Below are 14324 nucleotides of genomic sequence, written 5' to 3'. Positions count from 1 at the left end.
AGCAACCTTCCGCTCCGGCTTCTCATCCCTCGGAACCACCGCACTCTTCCTTTTCATCCGTCGGCATACTCTTCCGTAGTGCCTCGTCCCTCGGACACACCAAGCTTCCGCTCCGGCTTCTCATCCCTCGGAACCACCGTGCGCTTCCTTCTCATCCGCCGGCATACTCTTCCATAGTGCTTCGTCCCTCGGACACACCAAGCTGATTGACTCTCTCCCGTGTCGTCCTTCTCGCTAGCTGCGTCTTTCGCTCGACCTCCCGTGCTTCTAAGTTCCTGTACACTCAAGCACAAGATACCAAAACTTAATAGGACTTAATTTGACTTAGTTGATCATATCAAAATTACCACGGAATACTTACAAATAATTTTAACACTAAAGCTTAATTTAAATAAGCATCCAAGCTAAAATAATTATTTTAATACTTTCACTAAAAAGATAAATAGAAAAAAAGACAAGTAGAATATGCACATTAAATGACATCAATGACACTAGGATTATAGTGCATTTTCAGATGAAAGTATTCTAGAATATCACCAAATTATTCATATGCAATGAAACTTTTCAAAAAAAAAATCCTTGTATTTTAGTAGAAAATAGGAATCAAAGAATGAAAAAGTGATGGTTGCATTCAGCTAAACTCAATGATATTTTTGTATTTTATGTCCAAGAGAAAGGAGAAATGAGCATATAAAATGATGTTTTTTGTGCCTCCTATCTGATTCACTTCCATGGATACACCAATAAAAATTTTATGAGAGCAATGTCTTGCTCACTTGCAGCTAATCATTCATCCACAAATTGGACATCAATATGAATATATTTTCTCATGAGAGCAACCAAAAATGAGCTAATAATGACCAATGTTTGTCGCTCTTCATGCATTTTCTTCTCCGAAAGTGCATTATGGATGACTAATTTCTTCATATGTAGACATCTTTCAACCATCCCAAAAATCTAATGCCCAAAGTTCTCGCTTATAACAATCCATCCTAGTTCTAATGCACATTCTCCAGAATTCTTGCAGCCCATTATGGTATAGCACATATCTAATTTCAGAGCTCAATGTTAGATGTTTATGGTCCGGAAATGAAGCAGGATCAATGACCTTGTACTTGTCATCAAAGACTACTTCCCATATTGAAATTTCCAGTATCGGTATGAGATTTACAAAATAATTTTGGTGGAATTGGGTATATATATATTTTTTCTTTTATAATTTTAGTATAACAAAAATATCAAAATATTGAATAATTTTGATATAAACTATATGAAATTTGTACCATATCAAAAATTTAATATGATATCAAAATATATTTTTTAAATATCAAAATTTTTAATATAGTATACAATATAATATATTTTTTTTTTGATACTATACAATATACCATCCATATTTAGGGAACATAAGCTGGAAGCAATAAAGAATTAGTATATACAAATAGAATGGGAGTTGTGGCTTATCAATAGTTGCACTATAAGGAGAATGATGGGCAAAAAAGAAGTACAAGTTCTCAGTAAAACCCTTGAAGTCAATGTGGTCTGGATTGAAATCTTTTTTAAGAACATAAAAAAAAGTCAATAGAACATATCATATAATCATAGCATAGGATCATAAGAATGTACCATTTAACATTTTTACTTAAATTATATTTAAAATTTAGAATTTATGGTATATATTTTGATATATACTATTAATTTGAACATTTAAAAAATACATATTATAGAAAATAAGTGAAAATTGCATATTATAGAAAATAAATGAAGCATGTAATACAACGTGAAGGGTTAAAAATTCCACAATGTTTCTAAACAAAATTAAAATATCAGTAGTAGTACCAAAAAATGTTTTTATAGGTCTAACTTTTATTAAAATAGATGATAATGAAAATGGTTAAAAACATTTCTTTCTACTTAGAATTTAAAATTAAAGAGATGTTTACTGTTTAAAGTGTCTTTCTAATTAAGCCATGATTTTTAGAATTAGGATATACTTAGGGGGTGTATTCAATGTTGAATTTTTAATTACTTTGAATGACTTTTGTGAATTTTAAAAGTCTAGGTGTATTCAATCTAGACTTTTATAAACTCTATAGAAATCTAATGGTATCCAAATTAGATTTTTATAGAGTTTTAAAAAGTCATGTGGTATTCAAACTCGGCTTTTTAAAACTCTATGAAAATCTTTTGGTATCCAAAATTTTAATAGATTTTCATGGATTCTTTTAGAATTCCTTAGATATAAATTTTAACCAATGAGAGCTCTCCAAAATACTTGGTATAAGTTTAAATATAAAATAAAAAGTCTTCTCCTCACCCTTGAGATTTCTATAGACTTCAAATCATTTTAATTTTTTACGAATAAGTCCTTTCTCTTGCCGCTCCTCGATTTTGATTATTTCTTTGAGCCCCGTCCAGAGCCTACCAATACAATAGTACACAGTCCAACTTGATGCATATTCAACCAAGAATCTTCACACTTTGATCAAATTTAACACTGTTCTCGATGTTATTCCTTCACCACCTTGATCACGTCGATGGTCTACCATAGAGATTACTTTAGGGGTGTGTTAATCTCTGTTATAAAATTAACTATACATGTGTTTTTTTAACATTATTATTATTTATTTATTTTAATTTTATTCTTTTCTTTATTTTTTTTTGTTTTTAAGGTTTACGTTTTTTTTTAATTTACGTTTTTTTTAGTTTAGGTTTTTTTAAAAAGTTTTTTACTTTACGTTTTTTTAGTTTATGCTTTTTTTTTTAATTTTTACGTTTTTTACTTTACGCTTTTTGTAGTTTAAGTTTTTTTTTTAAGTTTATATTTTTTTTTCTTTACATTATTTTAAAGTTTACGATTTTTTTAGTTTACCTTTTTTTAGTTTATGATTTTTTAATTACCCTTTTTTAATTTTTCTTTAATTTTTTTTTAAGTTTACGGTCTTTTTTAAAATAAAATTTTTATTATAAAAAGTTTGGCTTGTGCCGAATTACATAATTTTCTTCGCAAGGAGTGTCGTTCTAATGAATTTCTAGTTGAACCAGATAATGAAGCTTCATCATCCTTACCAGAACAAGTTCATGGTATCGATTGCTTTGATCAATTATCTGATACTCAAGAACAACAACGAGCAAATGTCAATGCATGGAGAGATACAATAGCGAATCGAATTTGGAGCGATGTTTATCATATTGGCAATAACGAAACGAATTTTTCTTTCTCATAAATCCACAAGTTTCCATGAAAACGTTTATAAATGTCTGTAAAAGTCTTGCAAAAAAAATCTATAGAACTCCATAGAATTCTTTTCACAACTACGCGAGATTCTATATAAGTTAATAAAAATCAATCAACTCCACAAAAGTCTATCATTAAAAAAAAGTCAATGAAAATCATTCAATCTCTTGATTGAATACACCCCCCTTAGAAATGAGAGCATAGAGTTAGAATTATGAGATCAAAACATAATTGAGATCAAACTTAACATTTGAGTTTTCTAAATTAAATAATTGTTAGAATCAATGTCTTACATTGGAACACTAAGAGAACGAATCATATTAATAAAGATAAAATTTGCATTAAAAAATTGTAACTCTTTGAGCATCTTTGTAATTTAAGAGGAGGCCTTTAACCCTAAATAATTTTAGCACTAACCAGAGTGTATTTTCAAAAGAAATTATTCTATAGATTGAAACTTTTCAATAAAAAATCACGTAATCAAAATTCAAACATATATTACAATGCTTGCAGAAAATAGGAATCAAGGTAAAATATATTAAATGAAAAAAATGACTGCTGCATTCTAAGATGGTATATTCTATCTGATATGAGTTAAGTTTAGTAGATTATCGGGGAAGAGTGGAAAAAAAAATAACAAAATCAAGCAGGTATAAATATCGGCTGGGATAACATGCTTAAAGAAATATAAGTCAATATCGGCCTGGATAACATGCTTAAGAAAATATAGGTCAATATTGGCCGGGATAACAGGCTTAAGGAAATATAGGTCAATGTCGGTCGGGGTAACATACTTAAGGAAGTATAAGTCAATACCGGCCGGGATAACATGCTTAAGAAAATATAGGCCAACACCGACCGGGATAATAGGCTTAAGAAAATATAGGCCAATATCGGTCGGGATAACAGACTTAAAGAAATATAGGCCAATATCGGCCGGGATAACAGGCTTAAAGAAATATAAGCCAATACCGGTCGGGATAACATGCTTAAGGAAATATAGGCAAATATCGGTCGGGATAACATGCTTAAGGAAATATAGGCAAATATCGGCCGGGATAACAGACTTAAAGAAATATAAGCCAATACTGGCCAGGATAACATGCTTAAGAAAATATAGGCCAATATCGATCGGGATAACATGCTTAAGGAAATATATGCCAATATCGGTCGGGGTAACATACTTAAGGAAGTATAAGTCAATACCGATCGGGATAACATATTTAATAAAATATAAGCTAATATCGGCCAGGGTAACAAATATTTCGAGAATATTTATAAATAAATCTGTAGTATGTGATTGTATAACAGGTTTGCTAATTTGGAGGGAAGAATGTTTCTAGACTTTTCTACCGGCACTAGGCGACAAAGAAGGTACATCTGGGGTACAAAAAAGATTTCTTAAGAAGTTATTTTCTGCAAGTACATGACTTACGTCATTGCATAACAAACTCTAACAAATCGGGGTCCACTTCATGACTACGGAGGTTATATGAAGTGGTATAAAAGGAGAATCCTCTCCGTTGGCCAGGTATGCTCACGCTCACCACACCCACAGCTATCCATTACAAACCCTAATTTCTATTACTGTTCATCTTCTTCCTTTTTGCTTTTCCACACCAAGAGAGATCACTAACTTGAGCGTCGGAGGGCTTAGCCAGGGATTCTCACCCCGGTCTTAGGTCACTGACGATAGTGTTGGCGGTTCTCTGGTGCGTAGGAAGTCATCGTAGTTCCAGATCTTGGCATTTTTCACGGGAGCTTTCCTTTCTTCTTTGGATCTTAGTACAAGGAGGGCATCCTGTGGATTCATTCTCCTGGATCCGCTTTAGGTTTCTCGGATCGGTATTCCACAGGTATTATTCTTCATCAGCGGTGAGGTTTTCTCCCAGCTTTCCATTTTTTCAAGCTTCTCAGACAGGATCACTATCCTACCAAAAATTTATATATTTAAAAAATATATATTGATACAGTATTAAAATTTTAATATATTAAAACTAAATTTTCAGTATGATTAAATTTTTGTACTTAACCTACAGTTTTGATGCGAGATTTAGGCTTTTCTATATGAGTTTTGGATTCTCTTGACTTTAATTCGCATGAGTCACTTATAGGATGGATTCATTTTTGGGGTTTGATGTAAATTATCTCATATTTATGGTATTTTATCTAAATATTTGGATATTCTCTTTGTAAATAATTAAGGGGTCAGGGGCTCGAGTTAAATCACACCAATTTGAGTTCAAAAGCTAGGTTTAAATGAGGAGAACTAATACGAAGCAATTTAGATTATTCATCCAAGATAAGGAGCGAACTGAATCATCCATAAAGATATTGTTACGCAACCGTAAGTGTACGGTTTCGTTGTCAGTAATAAAAATATTGAATTCACAGGGACTGTTGATTAAGCACTAGAGATATCGCAAAGTAAGTTATCTAGACAAACCTAAGATTGGTGAGAAAGGAGAGTAAGAGAGAGAGAAGAGGAAAGTGAGAAGAGAGAGAATTGATTTTGGAGGGAATGAGCTTTGGGATATGGATTCTAGGATTTCAGTTTCATTATAATACTAGGAGATACTACATAGATTGCTTAGTTTCTATTCTCTATGTCAATGCTCTTGCAGGAAGTTAGATTGACCAGTATCCCTAAGTATCACGTAGAGACGATCCTTGTGAAATCCTGTAACGGTTAACCCTCCTGTCACGAGGGCGCCTCGGTAGATCACTGGGATACATATCTAGTAAAGAACAATATGGATAAGGGTAGAGGTTCGGTACGGTTACCTACTTCCTTATGAAGATATTGCCTCTCTTTTCAAGAGAATGTCCTAGACATTCGTGAACGGGTTACCCTTGTCACTAGGGCCCCTTGGGTATATGATCTAGAGCACTCTCTTTACAAGAGCGACAATTCCTAAGGGATTGTCTCTCCTTTTGAGGGAACGTCTTAGACATCCGGAAAGGGTTACCCCTGTCACTAGGGTACCTTGGTCAATATGCTCTAAGGTATCCCCTTTGCGGGATCAACAATCCTCCACATCAATCAATCAAAGAATAGAAATATAAACATCTCACACAAGCATAAACAAGACATTAACAAGTCATCGTATAGAAACGAAGTGAATCTACATAGTTCTACATCTCCATCACATTACAAATACTCCCTAATCCTAGAAGAGGATGTCTACTCCATTGTGGGGGAAGAACAACCCCAAAACATAAAGAAGAACATACTTACAACCCTTGATATGAGAAGGAAAGGAAGACGCGATGCTTGCCGAAGTTTCCAATGTCTTGGAGATACCCCCTTGCTCTGGAGATGGACGGAACGTCGAGGGACGGCGGTGGATGAAGCTCTAGGGTTTCCTCCGAAGGAGAAAACCCTTTCCCAAGGAGAGGGACGAAGTCCCCGAACCAAAGATGCCAAGAATAGGGTTCTTACCCTTTTATATCTCCTCCAAGCCGCCCAGGAAAACCAGGATTACGAGGCGTCCGGTAAACCGAGTTTTTCACCCATTAAATCAGGTTTTCTCGTGATCTCCCCTGAACCAAAGTTGTAGCTCTTGAAATTATTTTCAATCTGATACTTGGATCGAGCCCTGGTTCCAACCGAAAGTTATGGCGGTTCGAAGTTTGGTCTGCGGTCTGGACGGAGGTCCAGTTGAACCCGCGGTTAGGAGGCACGACCATGCCATTTAGCATGGGAAAACAATTCTTTCTCTCTATTAGATCTGAAGCAAAGTTGTAGATCTTGAAGTCAGCTACGTTTCGGTATAAAGAATAGCCTGAAGCTCCAATGAGCACAAAGTTATGGCCAAATTACGATCGGTCTACAATCTACCCAGAATTCAGCATAGCTCTGTTTTGGCGTGGCATAGACTGCGTTCTTCATTGCACGGCCGTGTGGAATCCACACGGCCTCACACGGCTTCCTCTCGGGTTGAGTCACATGACTGTGCGAAGTTGCACGACCGTGGACTTCTTCGTCTCTGCCGAGGTCACACGGTCGTGACCTTTCTCTCCACTGGAATGTTGGCACGGTCGTGTGCTGCTTAGCCACTGTCATGGGGCACGATCGTGCATGGTTGCACGGCCATACCTTGCTTGGCTGTTGGTGGTGAGGCACAACCGTGCAGGGTTGCACGACCATGCTCTGATTCCTCTCTGGATTAGCCACACGGTCGTGCAAGGTTGCACGGCCGTGCTCTCTGCTTTGTCCTGGGGCGTCGACAATCACCATTTTCGCTCCAAAAGTTATTCCTGTCAACACAAAACCAAACAAAGAGCAGATATCCGAACAAAAAAGTATATATGATGAATACATGCTAAAAGAGGCGATCATGCAAGGAATATATATACATATAAAGCAAGTGAATGTGCGTCAAAACGTGCATAAACGATCATACTATTTACGCACATCAGATATGAGTTGTCCAAATTTAAGAGAGAGTAAATAAGGACCTTTGATCTAAATCTGAGCCTTGGATTAGATTTGAAGACATTCTCCACCATTGGATAGGATTTGGAGAGTTCGCAACCATTGATATAGATTTGGGATGATCAAACATATGCCTTTCTTCTTCTTGGGGGCTTCAATCCTTCACTAGCAACCAACTCCACTTGATCTCCTCCATTAATGCTGATCAACACGAGGTCAAGGAAATTTCCTTCCTATGGCGATCATCCATCCACCTTCAATCCACCAACACAATCTATAAAACTTATTCTTCCACAATCCACCGCCAACCATCCATCTTCCTCCTTCACCATCGCAACTTCACTTTGACCATCGAAATTTGATTGCCGGAGAAGAAAGGGGTTCCCTCCTTCTCTAAATTCTGATCAACACGAGGTCAAGGGGATTCCCTTTCTCTGACGATCGTCCATCCATCTTCTATCTATCAACACAATCCAAGCTTATTCTTCCACAATCCGTCATCGACCATCCATATTTCTCCTTCACAACCGCAACTTAGATTTGATCGTCGAAGAAGAAGAAAGTGGTTCTCTCCTCCAAATCTCGATCCCAAACCTCCACATCCTATTTCCGACTGACGACATCCACATTGCACCTCCACCAGTATCACTGTCGCCAAGCTAAATTCATCCTCACTGGAGTTGTAGAAGACGTAAGGGATTTCCCTACGCCTTCAATATATCCTATTAACACATTTTCTTCATCCATTCCGTCATCAATTTTACTCTCATTGGAGTTTCCACAAATCGCCATCATCACTCAATCATCTTCTCCAATCTCAACTAGCTTGGGGTTGCCCTAGCTTGTGTTGTGAGCATTCTTGATTTTAATTGCCTTTCATTTGGTTTGTAGCATAAAGATTCGAATGTTCAATTCAACTTTGGTTAAATTCTGTTAGTATTGAATGTGGAATGTTAGTTTAGACGTTTAATTGCTGCATGTTTGCATGCTTTCGTTAGGATTGATTGCTTGTTTTCTGTCTCTAGTTAGGGTTAAGTTTAATTGTTTGTTTTCCTTTAGATCTCTTTTATATAGGCTTGTATTGGTAGTGAAGGTTATGTAATTTTTGTTAAGAGAATGTTCTGTGTTTATTTGTTCTTTAATTACAATTGTTAATAATTTAAAATATCAAAAACCCCCAGCCATTTACAAATAATTCAATCCAAGAATTTATGGGATACCAATTTTATTTCTTGTTAGAGACAACCCTTACTCTATACTACATTACTATAGAGGGGTTCAATATTAATTTAAATTGTAATCGTATAACGACAAAAGTGATTTATCAATCGTTGATATCAAAATTATTCAATATTTTAGTACTATATATATAATTGAAAAATATTGTTATATTCGGTATATATCGGTATGATTTGTAATTGATAAAGTTAGCCGTCAAAATGATATAAAAATGATTCTCAGCAAACAAGAAGAAATCCTCTCTTTACTATTTTAATGTTTTTGATATTTTTTTCTCAATATTTTTATTTCAAAATTTCCCTTAGACTTTCCTAAGTAACAAAAAAAAACTAAAAATCAATCAAAATTTTCATTTTTTCAGCTTTTGTTTCTCATTTTTTGTTGACATAGCATGCGATCTGTGCACATTTAGCGTCGAGTAACACGTGAAGGATTATTTAAAAATATATTTTTGACTGAGATTTTATGCCCAAACTTTTGAGTCAAAATTTCAAGCCCTAAATCATACTATAAGCAAATAAGTATAAGACTAGTTTAATATTTTTACTAACAAATAAGTATGCACTACATCCATAACGCTAAGCCCATAGTGCATTTTTCAAGAAAAACAATTCTATAATATCACCAAATTATTCAAGGTATATCGTGGATGACTAATTTCTTTAAATTTGACTAAGTTCCAATGAAGTCGAGTTTGAGTTTTGATATTTGAATAATATATTATAGATAATATATTATGAAACATATGAGAAAAAAGTCAAATAGGTCATAAAAAACTGATATTTGATTGGTAAAGTCCTAACTAGGAGTTAAATAATGGTAAAGTCCTAACTAGGGGTTAGGCAATGGTAAAATCCTAACTCAAATGTTAGGCAAGGTAAGTTTTAACTCGAGAGTTAGGCAAAGGGAAAATTCAAAATAAGTCAAGGTGGATCGCACGTTGGTAAAGGAAAACCCTAACTACGGTTAGACAAAGAAAAATCCAAGTGGGTCAAGAAGGACCACACGTTGACAAAGAAAAGTCCAAGTAAGTTAGGAGAACCACACATTGGCAAGGAAAGTCCAAGTGGGTCAAGGAGGACCATACGTTGGCAAGAAAAGTCCAAGTGGGTCAAGAAAGACTGCACGCTGGAAAGAAAAGTCCTAACTGCGGTTAGACAAAAGAAAGTCCAAGCGAGTCAAGGAGAGCCGCATGCTGGCAAAGGAAAACCCTAACTGCAGTTAAGCAAAGGGAAGTCTAATTGGGTCAAGGGGGACAACATGTTGGCAAGGTTAAATTCTAACTACAATTAGTCAAGAGAAAAATCCAAGTGGGTCAAGGAGGACCGCACTTAGTGATCGGAAGTACAATGAAAAGTTGGTAAAGTCTAAGTAGGTCAAAAGGGTGACCAGACACTTGGTGGAGAAGTCCCAACAGGTTACGATTGACCAGAGATTGGGCAAGGGAACCCTAGACTTGGGTTAAGCAAGTTAATGTAGGATCGGAAAGAACGCTAGAAGGGGGGCATGCATAGCGATCGTCGAAAATTCAATTAAAAATAGATACGCAACAAAAGAATAAGAAGCAATGCTAACACGACCAAATTTTTACTTGATTCAGAGCCTTCGACGACTCCTACTCCAAGGCCCGCACTCGTCGAGTGCTTTCGTTGGGCAATCCACTAATAGTTCGAAATTATTACAAATTTCAAGTACAAGAACTATAAAATAGTGTTACCGACAATAAAAAGAAAAGAATCTTAATCGTCGGTTGTCGGAGGAACTTCACAGCGTCCCAAGAGCTTTTTCGGAGCACCGAGCAAAAGAGAAAGTCGTTGCAGTTGTTGTTCTGAAGCTTCGGGTCGAAGACCTTTAAATAGGTCCATTCCAGGCGCCTGGAACCCCTTTGGGCGCCTAGACCATTTGGCTCGGCCAATCGACGCACTCCACATAAGTTTGTGGATCAATTTTCGAGTTCAGACGCCTGGATCAAGTCCAGGCACTCGGACCACTTAGGCGCCCATGGCCTTGCCCAGGCGAGCCTGGTCCAGGCGCCGGGACCCCTTTTCTTCATCCTTTCCAACTGCAAGAAAAGGTTAATCCAGGCAATCAAAAAAATATATTTTATCATGCAAAACAGAGTTAGCACAACATAATAGATTATGAGTAGTAATTAGATCCAGTCAAGGTCCCAGCTTAGGTTTCCCAAATGGACCTAAGCTGGACCGACGCCTACAGTTCCCTCAACGGGGAACACATCCTCACTGGATCTCTCCTTCAGTTGCTTACTTTTACTTACCACTTGCAGTCACTCGACTTGCACTCACCAGGTCTCCCAGCCAATTATCAGGTCCGCAGACCCAACTGGACTTTGACCGGTTGTCAGCTCCCACGGACCCAACCAGACTTCCCACCAAATATCGGGCCCTACGGACCTATCTGGACTTCGCACCAGCTATTGGGCCCCGCAGACCTAGCTAGATTTCCCACCAGTTATCGGGCCCCTGGACCTAGCTGGATTTCAGCCTGGTGACAGGTCATTCAGACCAGTCAACTCTTGTACACTTGGTAGAAACGTTAGACAAACAACCGATCTAACTTTAATCTATTTGTCATACATCAAAACTAGACTGTTAGTGCAATCTGCACCAACAGTTAGGGTTGGGCAATCGATCAAGCAATCGATTGAGAGCTGCGTCTGATCGATTCAGCACATCTTTGCGCGACGCGCAATCACCTGAAGTCAATTGATTAAGTAATCAATTGAAGGGGGATTTCGCAAAGCACCGTGTTTTCTGTACTGAATCAATTGGAAAAGTACTTCAATTGATTGAGAGAAGTTCACAAAGCGAACAATAGACTTCTGAATCAATCAAGTGATTGATAGAAGTCGAGTAATCGATTGGGCAATCGATTGAGAGGAGTTTTTGCGAGAACACAGAGGCATTCTTGATCGATTGGGTAATTGATCAAGAAGTGATAAATCGATCAGGTAATCAATTGGGAGACAAAAAAAATGAGCCGTTGTGAGGTTTGGACGACTGAAATCACTCGAATCTAACATGGCAATTGATAGGAGATAAGACCAATCGATTGAGAACTCTAGATCGCGACATATAAAGGCATTTGGTGAGATTCAAACGTAGTTCTTCTTCTCTACTCTTCACCGCCTGTTCTTGGAAGATTCAAGACAAAGTGCTGTTGTATTTCTGAGTTAGACATCTATAAGTTGAGATCAAACAAGGTGTTCATTATACTGTTTATTCATTTCCTTGTTGTATTTTCTTGGTGAGAGCTTGTATGAGTTTTCTCCACCTCCAGAGTATTTCCGAGAAAGAGTATTTTCATAATGGAAAATGTACTTTGTATGGATTCTGGGATTAATTATCTTGTTGAGGTGGATAACAAGTAAATCTGGGTGTTAGTATTGCTTCGAATGTTTTCCGTTGTAACTCATCATTGAAGAGCGATTGGAGTTAATCATCCCATCCCCCCTCCCCCCAGCTCGCCGGAGTGTCTTAACACAACATTCTCTAGTGTCAATAAGTCTTGTAGCTCATTATGATGTAGCAACCCATCTCTAATTTCATAATTCAATGCTAGATGTTTAAGTTCTGGAAATGAACTAGCAATATATTCAGGATCAATGACCTTATACTCATCATCAAGCACTACTCCCCATGGCCTCAACCTTCTCCGTTTAGATGCTTTGGAGATCATTTGGTAAAATTTGGGCAACACTATCATGAAGTTACTTACATCGGCATCCATCAAATGGTTTATGTTCTCACTGATATCCAAATCAGTGCACCTTGACATCTTTGATCTTCAGATGCTTAAGAGTATTTTTGCTAATCAGCTCAAAAAAATTAAGGTTCAAGACACTTAAGTGTAAACTCTCAAGATTATCTGCCATCAAAATTATCTTATCAACAACTACTAACTTTGCAAATATGCATTTCAAGATAGGACTGCTTAGCTCAATTAAAGATTGAGAACCTGAAGTGAGAATTTCTATGGCATCAAGAGTCAAGGACTCTATTCTCGGACAGACAGCTATGAATAAACTCGGATTCAAGGAAGAAATACTAACATGTCTCAAGGAGAGGGATTTAAGACAAGTAAACCTCTGATAACTTGGTGCAACTCTGATTATAGACTTATGATTTAGATCTAAAGCCTCCAAATTCTGTAGACAACATTTCTCTGGAACATTCACATATGGAATTGTTCCAACATTGTAGGAAAAACTCCGCAATATTTCTCTGGTGTGCATAAGCCAAGCAATGATTGAAGCAGCTGCAAACTCATGAGCACTGTCCACATGAATTGAAAGACACTGCAATCCCTCCGTTTGGAATATGATCGATCTCATAATGACCTCTAGCTTACTAGTAGCAATATTGCTGGGCCAATAATCAGATCTTTAAGGAAAGTGTACGAAGATGCTTCTCGAAGGCTTTTCTCCATTTTTTGCAAGTTGAAGATGCAACAACAACATCTCTAGCAGTTCCAAAATGAGTTAAGAGGAAGGCAGACTAAATTAGTAATTTGAAAGAAAGACAAACTAAATTCATTTGAAGGAAAAGAAATCCCACCAATTGCTGAAAATCTAAAATCATAAATTTTCTTTTAAAAAAAATGTAGAATACAAGATTTTCCTAGCCTCCATAATGATCAAATAAGTTCATACAAACATGAAAATCTTCCCATCAAATTAATTCGCCCTTGGAAAAGAAATGATCATTTGAATCTACAAATCAAAACTTCAATCATTCGAACCTAACAAAACAAAAAATTTCCGCATCTGGATCGAGCGGCATACCTTCCAGTCTCCGTGAAACGGCTGACGAGAAACGAATTGATGCAGAGCAGAATAGACTGATCTAAGATTTAAAGCAGACTTGGCGACAAATGCTGACGTCGAGATACACAAGAACAGAAGGGGGTTTGATGCAGGTTAGATCGAGTCCGGATCCGTGGATCATTTTTTGTAATTCAGAGGATGATCCCTAAGCATATATTGATAGGGATGAATGATTCCCACCTATTTTATAAGCGGGGGTCATATATTCCATCAATATGACCGTAAAAAATAATCCAAAAGATTTACCCTCGGCTAGAACAGGCAGATGATCGAGGGTCGTCCAGGTTTTATTGAATTGGTTGGTACTCGGGAAGGGATCCTCTGATCCAGGATCCATGGATCACCCCTGATCCCTTGTTCATTCATTGGTGGAATGAACTAGATCTTACCTGTTTAACAGGTGGGATCCAATTCATCCAACTAATGAATGGACAAGATCTCTTCTGGTCCAAAATTTTTTGGACCAGAGGATCTAGCCTCTTGATACTCCCGCAATCCCAACCCTCGTCTTGTACGAATTTCGGCCCAATAGAAGTCTCCTAAAAATTACAATTTATTTTTTT

General features: G+C 36.9%; 1 pseudogene; it reads right to left on the bottom strand.

The window, feature by feature from the left end:
* Positions 1–786: 786 nt before the first annotated feature.
* LOC121972709 lies at positions 787–14177 on the bottom strand (annotated as a pseudogene).
* Positions 14178–14324: the final 147 nt, after the last annotated feature.

This window comes from Zingiber officinale, chromosome 4A (assembly GCF_018446385.1).
Source record: "Zingiber officinale cultivar Zhangliang chromosome 4A, Zo_v1.1, whole genome shotgun sequence".
Taxonomy (NCBI): domain Eukaryota; kingdom Viridiplantae; phylum Streptophyta; class Magnoliopsida; order Zingiberales; family Zingiberaceae; genus Zingiber; species Zingiber officinale.
This window is presented reverse-complemented; position numbering and strand designations above follow the sequence as displayed.